Below are 6,938 nucleotides of genomic sequence, written 5' to 3'. Positions count from 1 at the left end.
ATTCAGAGAATAAAAATTCACTCTCACCTCATACCTCGCTCAACAACACAACATCTTTGCTAAACTTTCTCTGAACTCTTTTTTGATCGACTCCAAAGTCTTCACAAAATGATGATGAAAATTCACCTTCCCGTACATCATTCTTTTAAACATACGTTTCCTTTCAGCCTTTCCTTTCATATCCTTATTCACTGAATACACAGGATTTTCTATATGATAAAAATCCTGTCAAACTCGACACTTTGTCCAGCATCTCTTGAAATCGTGTCTGACGTTTTCTTGGAAATTATTCTTGACTCACCCCAAACACTAAACAGAATGGTAACAATATCCACTGACCCTCCATCCTCTCTCCAAATGCACTTTATCTACAGTCCCTCCCCAGCTTCCCTCACAGTCGTACTTAACCAACCCCAAGAACTTCACGGAATGATGAAAATCTGCGCTCACACTGTGCCCTGTCCGACAACACTTGACAATCGTTCCCATATTGTCAATGAAAGGCCGCTTGACCCATCCTAAAGAACTTCATCTATTTATGAAAATCCACGCTCACACTTCATACTTGGTCGAACAACACTTGACATTTTATACCGACCATCCAGTGTGATAATCTTGATCTACCTCATACTCTGTCCATCAGGACTTCGAACGAAAAGCACTTTATGTTCTTTTCCGGCACTTTCCTTGTCATACTTCTTGAAACACCTAAAGGACATCACACGATGATAAACACACACACTCACTTCATCTTGTCTAATAACTTTTTATATTCTATACCCCACTTCCAATGAAATTCTTCTTCGTTCATCCAAGGGACTTCATATAATGATTTGCACTGAAACTTCATACTTTGTCCAACTAGACGCTCTTTGCCTCGCCTCTCCTGATACGACTCTTGACTTTATTGAAGAATGATGCAGGTCTGTATTTGACACAGCCTACTTTGTCCAACAATGACCTAGCATCTTATATTCATTCTCATACTGTCCTGAATTCGATTTTGATCAGCACAAAGGGACTCATATAAAAAAAGCTATGAAGTTCATACTTTTTCCTATAACACTTGACATTCTTTTTCAAACCTCTCGAAATTATTCTGGCTCCATAACCCGGACTCCAAAGAAGGATGAAACTCTGGTGCACTCACACTCAACACTCTTTACAGCTTTGCCACATTTCCCTCCATATCCTTCTTGATCGAATGGAAGGGAATGGAATAAAGAGTTGAGGCCAACGGCCATGCGCTGGGACCTGTGAGGTCATTCAGCGCGTAGGTAGGTTTGAAAGGTGGTACAGGTGAAAAGCCTCGCAGTTGCAAGATGAAATAATTGCTAGGACGGGGTGGACAGAAAGATGGAGGAAAGATAATATGAATGGAGGTACAGTAAAAGGAATAAAAGGAGTTGCAGCTAGGGCCGAAGGGACGCTGCAAAGAACCTTTAGTAACGCCTACGGTGCACTCCGTGAGGTGCACTGATGGCACTATCCCCCTATGGGGATATTCTTGATCAAACCCAAGGACATTATGTCAAGATGGAAATCTGCAATTAGTAGCTACAGTTCTTACTTTGTCCAAAAACTTATCATTCTTTCCTACAGCTTCCCTGCAAACGACTTCAAGGGATAATGTCAAACTGTATACCTGCCCCATTCCTTGTCCAACAACACTTTAGTTATCAGTTCTCCCATGAAATCCTTACTGATCCACCTGCGGAATTCACTGTGATAAAAAGAGGATTTTTCTTGGTCCCGCCAAAAGTATTCGCATCATGACGAAAGTCTATATTCTTACTCCATATTTTGTCTGACACTTTGCTTCTTTTGCCATTCTTGCAATGCAATCCTTCTTCATCCACCTCAAGGACGTCATGTACTGACTCACTCACGCTTTACCTCTCCATTCTTGCAATGCAATCCTTCTTCATCCACCTCAAGGACATCATGAATATCCACACTCACACTCCATACTTTATCCAAATACACCCTACATTCTTTCCCACGCCTCTCATTTAATCCTCCCTGATCCACGAGCAACGGTTCCACATACAGATGAGAACCTTAACTCACACTTTCCATTTTTCCCCACGTCTCAAGAAATCCGTCTTGATCCAAAAGATAATATACTTCACACAACGATGAGTTCGCTTCTCGTACTCACTCCAGGCTTTGTTCAGCAGCACTTGAACTCTTCCCTCATTTCCCACTAAATTCTTCATCCTTCTGAAATATGCAAATAATAATGATGAAAATCCACACCTACACTCAATACTTTTCCTTCAATTCTTAGCATGACTTCCTTCTCTTCCCTCGCTCCACATCAAGTATTTCACATAATGGCGAGAATCTCCACTCACACTTCGCACATTGTCTAACAACACATATTCTATTCCGCATTATTTACGAAATCCTTCTTCATCCATCTAAAATGAATCCCGTATAAATGATATGCCACAGTCACACTTCCCACATTACCAAACGACTCATTACTTTCTTGCCACACTCATGAAACCCTCCTCCATCCGCAAGCAGGGCGCCCCCGCCCCCACCCCCTCCGAATTCGTACAATGATGAAAATTTGCAGTCACACTTTACAATGAAAGTTTGCAATCACACCTCCCACTGCAGCAAAGAGCACATGCGCATGAATTCCTTTTTTGATCCACAAAAATTATTCCACATAATCAAGAAAACCTACACTTACACTTCATACTTTACCAAACGACCCTTTACATTCTCTCCCCCACTTTCCGCAAAATCCTTTTAGATCCTCCCATATATTTCACTGACTGACAGAAATCTGCTGATTCATCTCATATTCTGTCCACCCAAAAGGACACCTATCATACACTTCTTTTGAGAAATCTCTTCATCCGCCCAAAAAAGGAAGTTGAAATTATGATAAAAATCCACACTCACTCTTCACGTTTGTCTGAAGACACTTTCCTCTCACGTATTTCCCCTGAAACCTTCCTCGTTCCATCCTACATCATTCACATAACGGATCTCCCCTACCCTCACCCTTGTCATTATTTCAGTGTTTTTACCGTATAATAAGTGTTCTCTACTAGTATATATATGCGTGGCTTCTATCCTTCTCTTCTCGAAAATGCTACTCAACATTATTCTGTCTTGATGACAGACTAAAATTATATCTGACGTCTCACTGACACTTCAGCGTTTATAATTCCTTAGCACCTTCACAAAGTCGGCATGGTGTCAGTGACTGGCATTTACTGATTAACAAAAAAATCCCGAATCACTATATCTACCAGCAAACCTCAGTTATATTTCCTATACAATTCTAATCCGAATCTTCTAATTTTTGTAACTCCTTTGATTAAATTACCCGTAACTGCCATAAGACAGTCAACAGACAAACTTTAATTTTTTTTCAGTTAAAGTTTGTCTGTTGACTGTCTTATGGCAGTTACGGGTGGTAATTTAATCAAAGGAGTTACTAAATTTAGAAGATTTGGATTAGAATTGCATAGGAAATATAATAGGGATTTTTTTTGTTAATCAGTAAATGCCGTAGTTTCGTGTTTTCCGTTTAGCATATGTTATTGTTTATACAGAATGCTATCAACTGTTCCCACCTCCACTTTCATGAGAGTCTACTACATAGATTATTCCCAAATTATCTTCATTGACATCACATTCAGCTCTTTCTACGTAACAAATTCTTTATTTCTTCCAAATAACTTTTCATAACCTATACTGCAACCCAGAGATATGCCTTCCCTTAAATCTCTTAGTATCATTACTAAATAGAATCGGGTTCCAAAAAACTGTTTATCAAAATGTCAAACAGCTATTCGACAACTATATTCATCTCATAACTTTATTACCATTCCTCTTACTTCACTAAATGAAATACCAGAGATCATGCTTTAAAGCTTACGTCAATATAATTCTCCTACACGCACCCCCACCTATATAATACATACATATATATATATATATATATATATATGATATATATATATTTATATATATATATATATATATATATATAATATATACACACACACATATATATACATATATAAACATACATATAATATATATATATGTAAATCTCATATATGAATTGTTATCGCATCACCGTGATTCATATACATGCATTAAGCTAGAAATGTTCTTTAATATTCAATTTGCTACACCTAGGAATTAATATACTTTCATATTATTAATTCCGAGGTAGAGCGAATTGGATACTAAACGACATTTCTAGTTTAATGCATATATATATATATATATATATATATATATATATATATATATATATATATAATGTGTGCTCCTATCCTCACCGCAAATCTACTTTAAACTGCAGTCTTAACCGGTCTAAACATCATGGGAATTTTCAATGACATGCACAAAAAATCGCTACTTTTCAACACGTGGAAATGTAACGATTACCACCTCCTAACAATGCATGAGAACACGCATCCATGCAGACATGTCACGAACAACAGAGAAAATATCCCAACAAGTTTGAGCTTGAGCTGTATATGTATTCATTGCGATGAATAAAGAATGACATCTCCCATGAAAAAGCTGAAAATGAGAGAGAGGGAGAGAGGAGAGAATGTGAGAGACAGGGAACACAACGATGCAACTCCAAAAAATGTGGACGCTCTGAATTTGAGTCAAATCAAATAAAAGATCAAATTAAACGCATCAGAAGAACAGGCTGGACTGATATGAGGGTTTCCCGCTCTATGAACTGGTCATAATTAACCTCTGAAACAGACTCTCCTTTGTTTGACTCAGCAGAAAAAACCACACACTCTCTCTCTCTTTCTTTAAATACTACATAAATAATTTATACACACATTTACCAGTCGAGAAGGAGGGCAGTCTGTAAATTAAGCAATAACTGTATCGTATTTATTTTTTATAATAAAAGATGCCAAGCATATTTTCTACTTAAAAGATTCCATAGCAGTTGAACGTGGAGTCCATTACCCGTAGACTACAACATTCTCTCTCTCTCTCTCTCTCTCTCTCTCTCTCTCTCTCTCTCTCTCTCTCTCTCTCACACACACACACACACACACACACACACACACCGAAGTGAATAAAATATATGAAACATTTTGTAAAATCCAGTAGTATGTGAATATATGTATGTATGTATGTATGTATGTGTATATATATATATATATATATACATATATATATATATATAAACAATCCTCAACACTTAGTGTTTAGTCATATAAAACAAAGCCTTCCACAAACATGAACAAGACCTAAAGCAAGTTCTGAAAAAATAACTTTTTCTTTAGAGAGAGTAAGAACTGAAAAATGATTTCCTGTTTTTGAAAGAGTAAGCGTGACAGGGACAGCGTTCAGGGAGGGAAAATGTAAAAGGATTGTTTTTGATTCTGAAGGGTAACCCTGCTGACTATACTTACATCCCAATGAGTAGTTCCATAAGGAATCAACACATTCCTCATCAATAATAAGCTATTGATTACTTCCATTGCAATCATATCACATACCTACAGTGTCTCAAAGCACAAGATACGTTATTTTATAACTAAGCCATTGCCAGTCACATATGAACAACTGCAAAATTAACCTTAAACTATACTACATTATATTCTATTCATATTTTTCTGTTGTCTTTCATAAAACTTTTCTTCTTAATTCTGGATTCGTATCTCACATTAACGTATTCTCTCGGCGACCAGGCAACTTTCATTTTTTTCAGAAATGATTATTGATTTGACTGACATAGAACAACAACTAAAACAAGTAACACTTATCTTTTTTATTATTATTATTATTTTACAACAAGCAGCACAAACAGCCACCTACGCACAGAATGAGATGCAGAGAAAGGTAAAACAAACAGAACAGCGAAGAAACAACAGGCAGTTATGGGCGTACCATTAACTGTGTAGAAATAGTAGCCCGGTGACAGACAGACTGACAGAAACCGGTTTCTTAATATGGGCTGCGGAAGGAGTCAAAAGGGTGTAAGTAGCCCCACGACACGGACCGGGCGAGATCGGGCGAGTAAGCCCGAACGAGTCGGGAGCGGTGCGCGGACGGGCGCGGTGCCGGCCACACGCACACTGACACCGCCATAGCCACCGAACTCTCTTCTTCTGCACCTTCCTTATGGGATACCACCGGCTGCCGCTGCTGCTGCTGCTGCTGCTGCTGCTGCTGCTATGTATCTCTCTCTCTCTCTCTCTCTATCTCTCTCTTCTCTTCTCTCTCTCTCTCTCTCTCGTACTTAACGATTTCACCGGATTTCCTTTCACCATATAGGTTGTTACGTATCGAACTCCGTGCACCATAACAAACCCATTATAGTAATTGTGGTACACTGCAAGCGTGTATACGTTGAACTTATAGGATAATTCTTACACGAACCTTTTAAATAATGTCCATGTGAAAAACAATTTGTATTAAACAAATAAACAAACGTGGATTACACCGCTGATCTCGATTACCGAACTCAAGCAAAGTTAGGTCTAGGCAACACTTGGACGGGTGACCAATTTAATGTAGAATGTACTCCTATAGAGTTATGCGTGTTTACCACACTTCGCAGGTTTTAAGTTTCTTCTCTTTCTTGCTTGCATATTCTGATTTGACCCTCTCACGCTGAAAAACATACAGTTGCCAAAACTCTCTCTCTCTCTCTCTCTCTCTCTCTCTCTCTCTCTCACTGCGTGCTAGTTTCCCCAAGTTTATGCCTCAATATGTTAAACTGTAGTGTACTACAACTGCATTACTCAGTAAGAAGTCGATTTAACAGTGGTAATTAACGATCATAATGACAATAAAACACAGAAATTCCAGGTGACTAATTCAACAATCTGTTGCCAAGGGCCGGTGCCGTTTGCATGTTGACGAACACAATCTGCTTAATTATGAAAACTCACCCGGACTAGCAGAAATGCAGGCACCGA

The 6,938-nt window shown here is 38.4% G+C and overlaps 1 long non-coding RNA gene across 1 annotated transcript in view; it reads right to left on the bottom strand.

Annotated features, from left to right (window-relative positions):
- Positions 1–6,130, bottom strand: part of LOC135216726 (uncharacterized) — a 332,432-nt gene extending 326,302 nt beyond the window's left edge. The window contains exons 1-2 of the long non-coding RNA XR_010314902.1: positions 5,905–6,130; positions 5,427–5,580 (exon numbers count right to left, since the gene is read on the bottom strand). This is a non-coding gene — a long non-coding RNA (uncharacterized LOC135216726). The remainder of the gene's footprint in view (positions 1–5,426; positions 5,581–5,904) is intronic.
- Between the last annotated feature and the right edge of the window lie 808 nt (positions 6,131–6,938).

This window comes from Macrobrachium nipponense, chromosome 6 (assembly GCF_015104395.2).
Source record: "Macrobrachium nipponense isolate FS-2020 chromosome 6, ASM1510439v2, whole genome shotgun sequence".
NCBI lineage: Eukaryota > Metazoa > Arthropoda > Malacostraca > Decapoda > Palaemonidae > Macrobrachium > Macrobrachium nipponense.
Note: the sequence above shows the minus strand (reverse complement) of the source record. Positions and strands in the feature narration are given on the sequence as shown.